A 13475-nucleotide genomic window follows, 5' to 3' on the forward strand; every position below is an offset into this window, starting at 1 on the left:
AATTTTGCGTTGCTAAATACAGAAGGAATGCGGGGCAGAGATACTTTTGTATATCTGGACTAGAGCTTGCAGTTTACAAGAGTCTGTCTGTTGTGTCGCTTCCACTCAGCATGTCACGAGTTTGCCTGCATTTAGGCCTGGCCCATGTTAGAGAGGCTTTAGCCTGCTATAGCTATTTTCACCAGCACACAATGATATAGGCTTTTTTTGTGTGGATATTTGTTTTACATCTATTTCTGGAAACTGCAGTTTAGGTGTAGTTATACCGGTATGAAAGTATGATTTGGACTAGAGGAACTCATTTTGCAGCCTGAAGCAGAATAAGCTGTACCAGTAGAAGTACATTTAACTGGTATAATTGCACTGGGACCCAGGGAAGTAAGAATGGCTTCTTTACTGGTGCAGTTAAAGCTGCAAGACTTGCTAGTGTAAACAAGGCTTTAGATGCATTTTTCCCACTCTAGCTGTTTCCATCCAAACCAATCCCAGTTTTCCCAGGTTCTCCACCTGGAGTGCAATGAGATAGGACTGAAAATCAGGGGGTCATAAACTGCGTATGGCCATATGCAAGGTCTTCCTTGGATCCTAAACTTCAGAAATACACCTGCTTTCTTTCCAAGTACCAAACTAACAGAGTGGCCAGGATATGTAACAACGGTTTATTTTTAACCAGCTTGATTACGGTGATGAACGCTGCTGAAATTGCATTTGTGAATAAGGCCATTGGGTTCTGCCTGGAAATAAGCTTGTTCTGTAAGCACAGCCATCCCTCCCTCAGCACACAGCTCCCACCACATTCCCTGAGACTACTGCAACACACTCTCCTGCCGCTTGATTACCACTGGAAAATCGTCTGCCGATGTTCTGAAGGACACAGCTTCAGCTAGGGCCTTGCCAAGTGCACAGCACCTCAGCATAAAGAGAACAGACAGGAGAGGATTTACATTAAATTGAGCAAACTTAATTGTACAAGGAAGAGAACTTTTCTCAGGGAGAATGATGCTTTTCTCGTGGCTTTCCCTGCTTTTGGGATTCTTTTTGCTTGACTTATTTTTACATTCCTTTTAAATCTCTGTGTGGCGCCTGAGGGCTTGGCTGGGGACAGGTCAGTGCTACGTGTACTTGGCCAGCTTAAGCCACGCTCTGGCAGCTCCTTCACTTCTCAGAGTTTGAGTTCGAGGGTTTGCGTTCTGGGTACTCACCCCAGGCTTCTGTGGATATGTTTGAAGAGGACCATCCCTGAGACATCCTGTGGTCTTATTGAGGTTGATCCTAGAGGCCAAATGCGTGTGAACGAACCACTGCAATACCTCCCTTCCTTTCAGCACTACTTCTTGTAGAAGACCCAGGCTGTTGGCTTTGCCAGGTCACTCATTTTCACCAGCCTGTCCAATTTTAAATCTGTGAACAACTACTTTTTTCTTGGTCCATTTCTTCAAAGCAGCATTGAAAACCTATCCTCTTCCAAAACTTTCTGCCTATGCAAATATGCTTAAGGGGAGCTCCAGCTCCAGACTATGGACACCCAAATTTTGATATCTACACGTAGGTGTTTACATGTTAAGTTGGATCTGTAGACTCCCTCCCTACTCAGTGGAGAGCTAGTCAATACAGTGATGGAGCACGGGGAGAGATTTATCTCATCCTGAAATAAATGCCTATTAGCTGGTCAGCTGAATCACTTTCCAGACTCCATTGAGTGCAGAGTTAGAGGAAGAGAAAAGAACATGGTCAAATCGAACTGAGTACAACAGCTATAGAGATATTTTTTCTTGAGTCTCAGCAGAGACAACATTAATTTGCTAGGCTTCTTACCACAGTCTTGTAGATGCCAGAGAGGTGCAAAATTACTGAAAGAACTAAGAAACCACCACTTCTGTGGGCCAACTCAAACTGTTTGGTGTGGGCACAGACTTAAGACACCTGAGAAAAGAAAGCAAGCTCCAGTTATATAGAAGCTCAGTTATATAGACATGAACATTACTGTTTTTCTCAAGTTTTTCAAGGATACTCTCACAGGCTTTTCCCAAAAGTGTCAAGGACATGTTCCTAGCAATAGTCAACTGATTTGCAAACCCTGCAGTGTTTAAATAAATAAAACAGTTTTCAGAATTTCAGAATTCAGGAGGGGGAGAAGGGGCTGTGTCTGGAGTATTTGGAGATCAAGTCAAAGCTGTAGAACCCTGCATGACACCCTGGAAATATGGGGGTAGGCTCCCCAGAGTGAAAGCAGGTGACCTGTCTTGCTTTGCTTAATGTCATTCATTAGTACAAGTTTTGTTTCATTAAAATGGATACTCAACTCCTGTATGAAAATATATTTGTAAATACATACTCATTTCCCGGTCCAGCTCTTCTGAATGCATTAAGAATTGTTCCTTGGCACATTATTATAGGAAGGTGTCTCTGAGGACTCTTGAAAATAATCAGAAACAATAGATGAAATGAATAGAGAGAACCCACTCCCAACAGACTGCAATCCACACTCCCTGAAATCCTATTCCTTATAGAATACATACGTATTCCCTACAGAACGTACATGGTGCCACTGAATTTGCTGCAAGTACAGACTAGGTCTGTAGAAATGCTTACTCCCTGATATTGAATCTTGCACATTCAGGAGTTTGTGCTCTAAAAGCAGGGAAAAAATTGATTCCTTTCTTTGCCCTGACCCCTAACTACTGAAAGCTGTACATAGCCTGCATCTAGGCTTAACCCCTTCAGACATTTCATTATTTGAAAAGCAAGGCTAGCTGTTACTGTGAAAAAGAAAACCTCTACGCAAACGGTCTCTTTTTTGTTCTTTTGGGCAGAGAAATTAAAAAAAGGCACCAGCTCTTGTATGGGGTAGGGTAAAGTGTTTGCAAGGGATTGGATTTGCTTGTGTTAGGACACTGCTGATTCCTTGGCTAGATGTTACTCCTCGCACCTAAGGGGTGGCTACTGTGTGCTGCTTGTCTATTACAAAGCAATAGTAATGCTCACATGCCCTAAAGTATGTCAGAAATTAATGGCATGGCACTGCTACAGTTAACTGCTATTCTTTGATCCAACTTGGAATAAAGGCCCGCCTAGAGGACCCTTGCATTGTGGCTGCATCCTTTCCCCGACAAGGATGGAAACAACACGTGAGTTTTTCAGAGATGTCAGAAAGGGCACCAGTTTCTTCAGATTAAGGTGTTCATCCTCCTGTTTGCGGGACGAATGCAGCTAAAGCACCTGAAACGATGCTGGTGGAATAGAAAGCCAACTGCAAGTGTAATTCATAGCTCTGCCTCTGATATCACGTGACCATGCATGAAATAAGATGTCTCTGACTTCAAAACATATTTTCTCTTCTGAAGATCAACCCCCTGTATTTTGATTTAGTATGTATAGTACCGTAGATTGGTAACTATGTTTTATAGACTGAAAAAACCCCACCCGGTTATGCTCTTCTTTTAAGAGAAAGTAACGTGGTGGGGTCTTGAATGTCTTCGGTCACCACAGCTGCTCTGTTTCAATACAACCCAAGTGGAAAATGCCTCACAAAAGTACCTGCGTCACCTCCATCTCTTACAGCACTGTGGTACTGCCAGGGATGTGGCAAGACGCAGCTGCTGCCCCAGACTTGCCAATTCCTTATGTGATACCCAACAGCTGTTGGAAGCTGTGTGTTAAAATTCATGCTGGGATTTGAATTTCTGTATAATCTTCCTCGGGAAGTGAAAGCTGCAAAGCAATCTTTATGTCCCCTAACTATCAGCCTGTGCTCCTATATTAAGCAAGATTCCACTTTGGCTGAGAACGTGCACTATGCTATGCCATTTTCTTTAATTCTTTTTCTGCACAAAACTACATTTTGGCACACGATCACTCCCTCCATCAGCCTACTCCACATGCATGTGCTTTCAGTTACAAAGCACTCTGATTTATATCTTATGTAAAGATGCAAAGCTTCGGGAACATATCGCAGTGATATGTGCAGATTCAGGAGAGCAGCAGCTTTCTCAGGACTGGCAGCATCTGTATTTCCCCTGCCTCAGCCAAACAACATATAGAGGGCTCAGCTCCAACACCATCATGAGAGCTGATGGAGCCGATTTCAGGCTCCTGCTCCATTTTTCAAAGGCTGCTGAGGGCCTCACCACTGATTCCCCAGGCGGAGAGGTGAGAACCCAGAGACAAGGTGCAAAGAGAAGCAAACAGGGAAGCTGTAGATAGACTACTCTCCCCAGCCTAAGCACATCTCTGCCAGAAACGTTCCAATGAACTGCAGGAAATTCAGAAAAGGGCAACAAAAAATGATTAAAGGACTTGAGGGATTCATTTCCAGAGAAGATTAAAAGAAATAAATATGCCTAGCTTGGTATCTCTAACTGACTAAGGGGTGATTGGATGACTCCATACAAGCATCTGCAGGTGCAAAGAAACTGAGACACCTTGTTGAAAATGATTTAAGGAATAGCTAGTAACAAAAGAATGGCATTGATCAAAGGAAATGTAGATGAAACTCTTGGAAGTTTTGTGTGACATTGATTGTAACCAAGCGATGGATCACTGAATTCTAGCAACTGATGGGAGTCCCCTTGCTTCGACCATTTAAAAAAAGAGTGGACAAAGTCTCCAGTACTAATTGGGAATGGACAACATTAATAAAGTCATAGGGAGAAATAAGTACCTTTTTGAAGAGGTAGGAACATACCACTAGTAAGAAGGTGCTCCTGTGTAACAGAGGTACGGTGAAGACTGCAAGGGCTCTCTCGACGTATTGCACCAGGAACTGGGCAGTTTGACTCACACAGGGTGCTTCCTTCCTCACCCTCCTCTCTCTGAGGCTTCAGCATCTGCCCTGATGTGTCATATTTCCTCCCTTTGCTACCCAAGAGAAGTCCCTTTGGTGTGTCTTCAGAGTAGCAGGGGCCCACTACTCTCTGGCTGATCCAGGTGTGACTGGCCATGAGACAAAACCTTTCAGACTGGTTGGTCATATACCAATCAACCTCCTTTACCCAAGCAGGTTTCTGCTGCTGGGATTAATGCCAGTTCTACCAGTTCGTATTTCAGACAGGGACTATGTAGGAGGATGAATCCCATCCCATCCAGCAGCCACGTGGACCCTTTCTTTTTTTATCTATCTCATGTGGTACTAAAGTAACCCTGATCAGCGGAAGGACCTTACTGGAAAGACAGCTGGTGCAGAAAGATGCACAAATGGAAAGTGCCCTGTGCTGTGATGAAGGAGTCCCAACCGCAATAAACAGAACTTGCGTTATCATTTTAGGATATGTTATGAAATGGCTAACTACAACTTCCTTCCTCAATATCAACAATTGTTGTTCAAGTTTGAGGATACAGGCTGGGGACGTTCAGCTCTGCTGAAAAGGAGCTGGGGGTCCTAATGGGGAGGAAACCAAACACGAGCCAGGAGTCTGCCCTTGCGGCAAGACATATTCTGGGCTGCCTCAGCAAGAGTACAGCCAGCAGATCAAGGAAAGTGATTATCCCACAGTACTTGGCACTTGTTAGGCCGCAACTGGAACACTGTGCCCCAGTTTGGTCTCCCCAGTTCCAAAGAAACACTGAAAAACTGAAGAGGATCCAGAGAGGAGTCACGAAGATGATGGGAGGATTGCAGAACCTGACATGAAGAAAAGTTGAAGAAATCAGGTTTGCTTATCCTAGAGAAGGAAAGGCTCCAGGGGGATGTAGTCACAGTCTTCCAATACCTGAAAAGCAGTTGCAGAGAAGATGGAGGTATGCCCTTCACAAGGATGCACAGAGTTGCTTCAAGGGAAATTCTGTCTGGATACAAGAAAAATATGTTTTACCGTGAGATATTTAAACACTGGACTAGGTTGCCCAGAGAAGTAGTGGAATCTCCCCCGCTGGAAACACTCAAGACTTGGTCTAGGTAACCTAATAATCAGAGGCTCTGCTTTCAGCACAAGGCTGGACTAGAGATCCCTTCCAGATGAGACTTGGCAAACTCACTTGAGCTATATGGCAAACTTAGTTGACTTCTCTCATACACAGATGATTCTTACTCACTTCCATTGCACGTGACAAGCATATCCCTACTTTTCTTTCTATGCAGTTCCCTTAATCAGCTTTCTTTTTAAGGTTACCTGAGCAAAGACCTTTGAAATTTTATTTGTTCCTTTTTGAAGGACAGGTGAATTGTCTGCATATCCACTGAACTATGGATACTGACTTAGCAGAGTAATCAGAAGTTCAGTATACATTAGAAAGATATAGCAGTTGTTTCTTTAAATGCTCCTATGGAGCCCTTGCTGGCCAGGAACACTGCATCCCACATTTGAGCCTTTGGTTATAAAGGAACACCATGCTCTTTAAAAGAATAAAAGTGTGAGTGGTGAAGGAGGCAATCTACACACTCTGAGTTGAGCACTAATGAAGTTACCTAGCCTGAGAGGAAGAGAATGGATGCTCCATCTTCCTCTGTCAAGCCAACATTTCTATGGGCTTTTAAATTCCGTATTTAATGCTGATATGCGTCTTTGTAAAAGTGATATTTTTCCTCCTGAGCCAAGCATATTTATCAATCCCATGACTTGCATTTTAAGCAGTTAGAGATTTGGATGCTTTAAAACAAACCAATGTGTTTTAGGGAGTTCTTGGATAAACAGGATCCAGACTGGGCCCTTACTTACAAAGAAGTAACTATATTAACTATGCAACCTTACTAGTTTGAGTGGACTTGCATATTCATAAATAAGGTGGAATTTTGTCCATGTGCTATAATAACTTGTAATTTATTTGTGATATTCCTACAGTCCATCCAGAGGCTGAAAGCAAATCCTCGTACAATTTACAGTCCCAAATTCTGCATGCCCAAACATTTTCAGAGTCCTAAACATAGCTGCTTAAGCTGTTGTTCACTTTGTAGAAAAACTGAATTCAAACATAGCAGGTTAACTGGAGAAGAGAAGAGAAGAGAAGAGAAGAGAAGAGAAGAGAAGAGAAGAGAAGAGAAGAGAAGAGAAGAGCCTAACGACAATCTGGAGAAATAAACTCATAATTTAGAAAAAAATGAATCAGTCACTATTTTCACAGGCTTATAAGCACACATGCATCATGGGGATTAGTGAGAAACTTAATTGTCAGTGTACTTTGAGAGCTTTGTCAGATCCCATATCTTTGACTGTTCTGATTTTCTTCTAGCTAGTGTCCCTGCCTGAGTTTCTCATGCAGCTAATTCCTGGACTAAATCAAAAGAAAAAAGATTAATTTTAATGCCCTAGAGTTTTTGCAAGTGACTTTTGCACTGGAACAAACTTGGAAGTATTTTAATATGGAAGAAAAGCAATTAACTTTGTCAGTAATTTTTTTCACTTGCATGTTTGGTATTATTTCAGCTGTGATTTTAAATGAGTCTCTGCACCTTACTTTGCTTTTTACTTGATTTGCCAATGAAATCTGATCTCAGTGTTAGTCACATCACGAAGTCTTTTGGAGGAACTAACCTGAAGACGGATTTTTACTACTAGCTGAACCTACATAAGCCTGATGGAATGTGATATCCAGCCACTTTGCTACTCACTTGGTCAATAAACTGTAATCTCCTCTGAGGCTGCAGACAAGTTGAATGATTTTGAGAAAAACTAGTTGGTTTCAACATCGTATCTGTGTGTTACAGCAAATCTGTGTTCTTTTGGGCTCAGCAGTTTGTCATGCTTTGATCAGGTAGGCTTCATCTGGCAGTAAGCAGTGATGCTATTTTACTGTTTGTGTAGCGTGTACCCCCGTGTTCCCAAACAGGGCTATGGGCTCCTGCAGGACTAGTAAGCCCGTGCTGCATGCACTGCGACCCAGGAGGCACCCTGAGCCCCAGTGAGTGCTAATGAGAAGGAAATAAAATTCCTTGCACATCCTACACTTCAGAGTGTGCCTTCATCTCTGCTGCTGTCTGCCAGTGAGGAACATGGCTCTGCATCACACCCTGGAAAAGCAGGGTGTCAGGACACAGCTAGGAGACTCAAATCATTACAGTCAAAGATAATGAGATGTTCCTAGCTCGGGCTTCTGGCACAGCCCAGTAGAAAGGTACCTGTGGTAACTTCAACTTTAGACATGAAAAAATGTCATGCTCAGAGAAAATCACAGTTGTGTTAAAAGCACATTTTTTTCCCAAGCTTTGTGTTTCCCATTTGCCTTCCGTTTTCAGGGTCTTGAAGACATAGCAGCCTCCCTCCTTTCAAGAGGTTCTTCCTAGCCGCAGAGGCTAAGACTGTCTTCTTTTCGTGAAGCTGGAAGTGAGGGGTGCTTGGAGAAAAGTGAAATTCTCTGGAGGCAGCCACACGCCATGACTCCTAAGTGCAGCCCATGCCTCGTGCTTGCATGGCCCCCAGCAGCCCAGTGCCACCAGCTGATTCCTGGCTGGCCCAGCTCTCCTGCCAAAGCTCAAGGCTGACAGTCAGGGGCTGCTCCGGGGCTCTTGGTTATCCCTGTGTCCTTCCACCTGCAGCAGCCCACTCTCCCCTCTGATTTGTGAAGTCCAGGCATCTACCTCCACACCCCAGCCCTCCAGATGCCGCATCTCCACTGCTCATCACCGCTTGGCTGGCAGGCTTGAGGCCTGATCCTGAACCATTGTGCTGCCTCAGTTTGGGGTGTCCTTCCATTTGCTGAAATCTCTGGGCTGTCTCTCATGTAAGCACCAAGCTGAATCTATGCCTTTCCCAGGAAGATCTCGGCCACATTTTTTTCCCCATATTTTCTTCCTAGAGAAGAATGGCTGCTTGGGAGTGAGCTGATGGACTGACCACCACAGATCCTGTTTCTTCATATCCCTCACAGCCCAGAGCAGAAGGCACACAACCGAACCCTTTTCCACCCAGCAGCTCTTTGTCTGCATTCGTACCAAATCTCAGTCCCGAGTGAGTAACGGTCCATGTGCATTATTTCTCTTGGCTAAGTTTCTGTGAAGTGAGGCTGTCGGTTATATACATGTGCAGGCACAGCAGTTTTCAGCTGAAAAAAGAGGTTGTGCATTGAGGCCTGTACTCCATCCTGCTTCTGTAGGAAGCATTTCCCTCATAATGGATGAACAGCTCATTTATAATTAAAGTGAGCACAGGGACAGCCCTTAGTTTGGTTTATTGTCTGCCATCTTCCTATTCAAGCAGCATTGAGGTGAGGGCAGGCAATGGCTCTGGGGAAAAGGTGCTAAAGCCTATCTTTATCAAGTTCAAGCATTGCAAACATGCCTTGGGGGAGGAAGGGGATATTTTAACTGAACAGACCCCCTGGGGTCAGCGGCATAGGAAGAGAGAGACATGCCCCTAGATGGAGATCCTTTTGGTGAGGATCATGCACTGGACCACAGCCTTGTTTAAGTGTTTGATCTCACCTAAAAGAGCTGCAGAAGCATCCTGGCAGCTGCAGGGGTAGGCAAGGATGTCCTGGATCTGGGCTAGCCTGTCACCCTTCCCTTTATTTCTGTGCATCTGCCTGGAAATGCAGCAATGCCACCATTCGTTTTTGGACCACAGAAGTCAAGTCCGTCTTTCCTTTTACCTTCACTTTTCTCTGGTGATCAGAGTGATTTTAGGACAACCGGCAAACTACAGATGCTCCATTTCCCAATGAAACAATAAGCCATAAAACAAGCTTGCTGGAACATTCTTGCAATTCCCAGAATGTCCCTCAGTACTTGGGGAGTAACTGAGTGCTTCCATCCTCAACAGCAGGTACCACTTCGAATGCTGGTCATTCAGGGCATCAGCCAAGAGGGATGTCCTCTAGGGACCAGCGTTAGCCAGTGTTTCTGGAGCGTGCTGCGCAGCGATGGGGGGAAGTTCAGGCCTCCTGCAAGTTTGTAAAAAGAGCCAAGGGGGAATATGATTTTCCAAAGCTGGAAGAACACCACTCCAAAGCAAAAGCTAAATAACCGATGCTCCCATCTAGCGGTGAAACTATACCCAATGGCTTAGATATGTCAGGCATCAACCTGAGCTTCCTGGGGGATATGGAGTTGGATGGACCATGCCTCAGGACAGTATCACCCCTGGAAACTCCTGTAGGGCTTTGCACTCTATGCTAGACACCCATACACATTCAGAAGCTTGGGAGAAACCAACTAATAATCTCAGTTAAAACTAAACCATTAATAATAATAAAAAATAAAAAGATAACATCAGGATCAAGGGTTCTTTTAAGGCAAGGGAAGTGTGGAATACCATTCTTAAAATTTCTTAAGCAATATTCACTGAAATGTAGGTGCCCACATTATCTTGGCTTTGGTTCCTAAAGCATGAAGGCCCCTTTCAAAATCCAAGGTTATCCAAGGTTAGTAATTAGCGACACATTATGATTTGTGTTGTTGTTATGTTGATTACCATGTAATTAATATGCTAATGTTCTAATAGACTGCTGAACTTATAATTATTGGCCAGAACAAAACCACTTTTTTTTTGTTTCTTTTTTAGTTTACATCTGAAAGCTTACAGTAAGAGGTGAACACTTACCATATGCTCAGTTTGTGACGTTATTGGGAGCCACCCCATGACGCTATTGTAAATCACTTCACAAGGTCTGATCAGTTCTTCCTATTATTCTTAAAAGCAGGAAAATGGTGCTGTTCTTCTCACTGGATCTTTTTTTTGAAGGCACAGCTGCTGCCTACAGGATATACCCAGAAGCAAAATTCATTAATGACGCTGAGACAGTACTTTGTCACAAGAATGAGCTGTACAATTCGGAAAGAACTTTAAAATACCATCTCTTGTTAGACTGTAATTGTCATTGCTCTGTTTTGACTTCAATGCCCTTTTTTACTAGACCTACATATAATAATGCAAATAGCAAAATAATTCTAACACCAGTCTCATATATGCACTTTCCCACAAGACATTTCAGAGCACTTCACACTGCTGTAATCCCCATCTTGCAGAGCCATAATTCCCAAACCTCAATCCAGTGCCACCTGTGATAGGGCTTAACATGAGCCAAAGGACAGGACACTCCTTGAGAGGACAGAGCGTTCTGGGGTCCATGTCTACCGTAGGTGAAGGACAGAAAGGCAGCTCTTCTGACAAGCAGTAGGACTTCAAGCAACAGACAAAGCTTGGCTTGCATTTCACTGGAGGTTGCAGCTGAGATGGAGCTACAAATTTATTTGTTAACCTGAGTAGGAAGGAGAGGGAGCAACATGGAGAGTGCTTGGCTAGATGTTAGCTGAATATCTAAACTGTTCTCTCCAAAAAGCTCATCCAGTATTGGCAAGCCATGAATTTAATGACTTGGTACAAAATCCAACGTGAACCCACGGAATGGCTTATGACAGGTTCATTAATGAAGGATTCTGTGTTTTTTAATAGGGATGAAATTAATCCAATACTAGGCAATCTTTGAGATAAATTCAAGAAGAATTAATTCAGGTTGACTGAAATTAAGCAAAAAGAACTGCTAAAACTATTAGGATGATGCAAGTGCTGCTAAAATCCATTTCCAATCAAAACATGGCTGGCAGTGTATGCACCTTATGTGGAGGTTATACACCTCTAAATGAAGGGACAGTCTGCAGCAAATGAGTGAGAACCCACAAACTCAGTGGGAGGCTGTCACAAAAAGTTATGCTGCCAGGGTAAAAGAAAAATCACTCTGCAGAATGAGAGAAATGCAAAAGAATGCATAGGCAGCAAAGAAACCAGAGATGCTGCCTTAGTGAAGAAGGAGGTTAAGGAAAGTAAAGACCTCACCAGAACTAATGTCACCTTGTCAGTAAGGTACCAGGTGTTACTGGTAGAGATTATTCCTAAAATGAAGCGCCAATGCCCAAGCAGAATTCCAGTGCACCAGTCAAAATAATGCTTGCAAAAGTGCATAAGCAGTCACAGTTCTCAAACCTTACGCAGATGTCAACCAGGTTTTTTGATAAAGGACAGAACTGCTAATCATCCTGTTAAGTGTGTCCATAAGCACACTGCGTATGCACAAACAGCTATGGACCCAATATTCAGGTTGTATAAAACTGCCATTCCTGTACTAAAAAACTGAGAACCTCAGGCTGCCAGGATACAACATGATGCAAATCTGCATCATGCTCCAGACAGCTAAGAAAGGAACATGTGCGTCACCAGAGTAAAATATTTTCATCCTGTTCTTTTAGTTTAGGAAAACCCTAAGAAATCCGCAACAAGATGTGCTACTGTTGTTGCATGTTCAACTTAAAAAGATATTAGGGATGGCAATTTATCTTGCCAGGTTTTTACCTTACCTTTCAGAAGTCTTGGTAATACTAAGATCTGTTGAAGATTGGGTTTCAATGGGATGCTGGCAGGAATCCACGTTCAGCGAAATGAAGTAACTAATAAAAATTCAGATGGATGCATCCAAGCAATGACTTGTGGCTCTGTTACTGCAGGTAGGGCAGTGAGTGGTTTATGTATGCAGCTCTTCCACCTCTACAGTAATAACCTACGCACAGATTGAAAAAGAGATGTACGCAATTGTGTTCGGCCGTGAGGGTTTCCATCAATATGTGTGTGGGAGAAAAGCGAGTGTGGAATCTCATAATACGTTACCCATGCTGGCTGTATTACAAAACCATCTGAAAAACCCAATCTATAAATATTTTTACTCCTATTTGAATAATGTGGCTTGTCTTTAAACACCAGGGCTCTGAAATACACATGCTAAGCAAATTTTAATTTTGTGTTAATTTAACATATCTTATTATTATTTTACCACTGTTAGGAAAGGGGAGGATGTGAGGGATCCAGAGGGGGTGCTACAGTGAACATATTTTGATTCATTTCAGTGCAAAATTGGTATTGCTGGTGACAGAGAATCATCAGTAAATAAAGTGACCTTGAAACCACCAATTGTGTGAGGTATTAAAAAGAGGGAAGACATGACAAAAATGACAGAGCATTTGACTGTTTATTTTCACCTCCCCTGCATTCCCCTGTCAAAGGATGAAGAACAGAAAAGCATAGCATCTGTGCTAAGGAAACATCTATGAGCATTAATTAATTATAACGCTAGTCCTCTGTGTGCTGGATGTGGTGTCACTCTCTCACAAACACTTTACTCGTTCCTCTGTCATCAACTCAGTTATTTGAGATGCTTCTCGGCAGGTGTATATGAAGCGTTCTTTCAAAATCTTCTTTGTGATGAAATATTCTCAATGGCTTAATGTATATTCCCTTATGCCACAGACTGTTAAAAGCCCAGTCACATCCCCAGTTCAAAAACTCCTCGGTAACATTCAAGCTGACAAGATAGCAAGAGCCAGCCACAATGACAAGAAAATTTGTGACTTATCTATTGAGGCCAAACAAACCACTCAAAAGCACACCACAGCCTACGTGGGTTGCAGTCTCTCCTTGCCCCATCCTCTGGCTTTAACGTGAAGAGTGTGAGGTTGGGGTGGGAGCACTTGGAAAAGAGCAGAGGGGTGTAACTTGGAGCCTCCTCTCTAGCCAGCGCGGCTGTGGGAGAGAGCACACACTTGGCACGGGTTGGCAGGT

Source organism: Egretta garzetta, unplaced genomic scaffold (genome assembly GCF_000687185.1).
Source record: "Egretta garzetta isolate BGI_Z169 unplaced genomic scaffold, ASM68718v1 scaffold5, whole genome shotgun sequence".
Taxonomy (NCBI): Eukaryota; Metazoa; Chordata; class Aves; order Pelecaniformes; family Ardeidae; genus Egretta; species Egretta garzetta.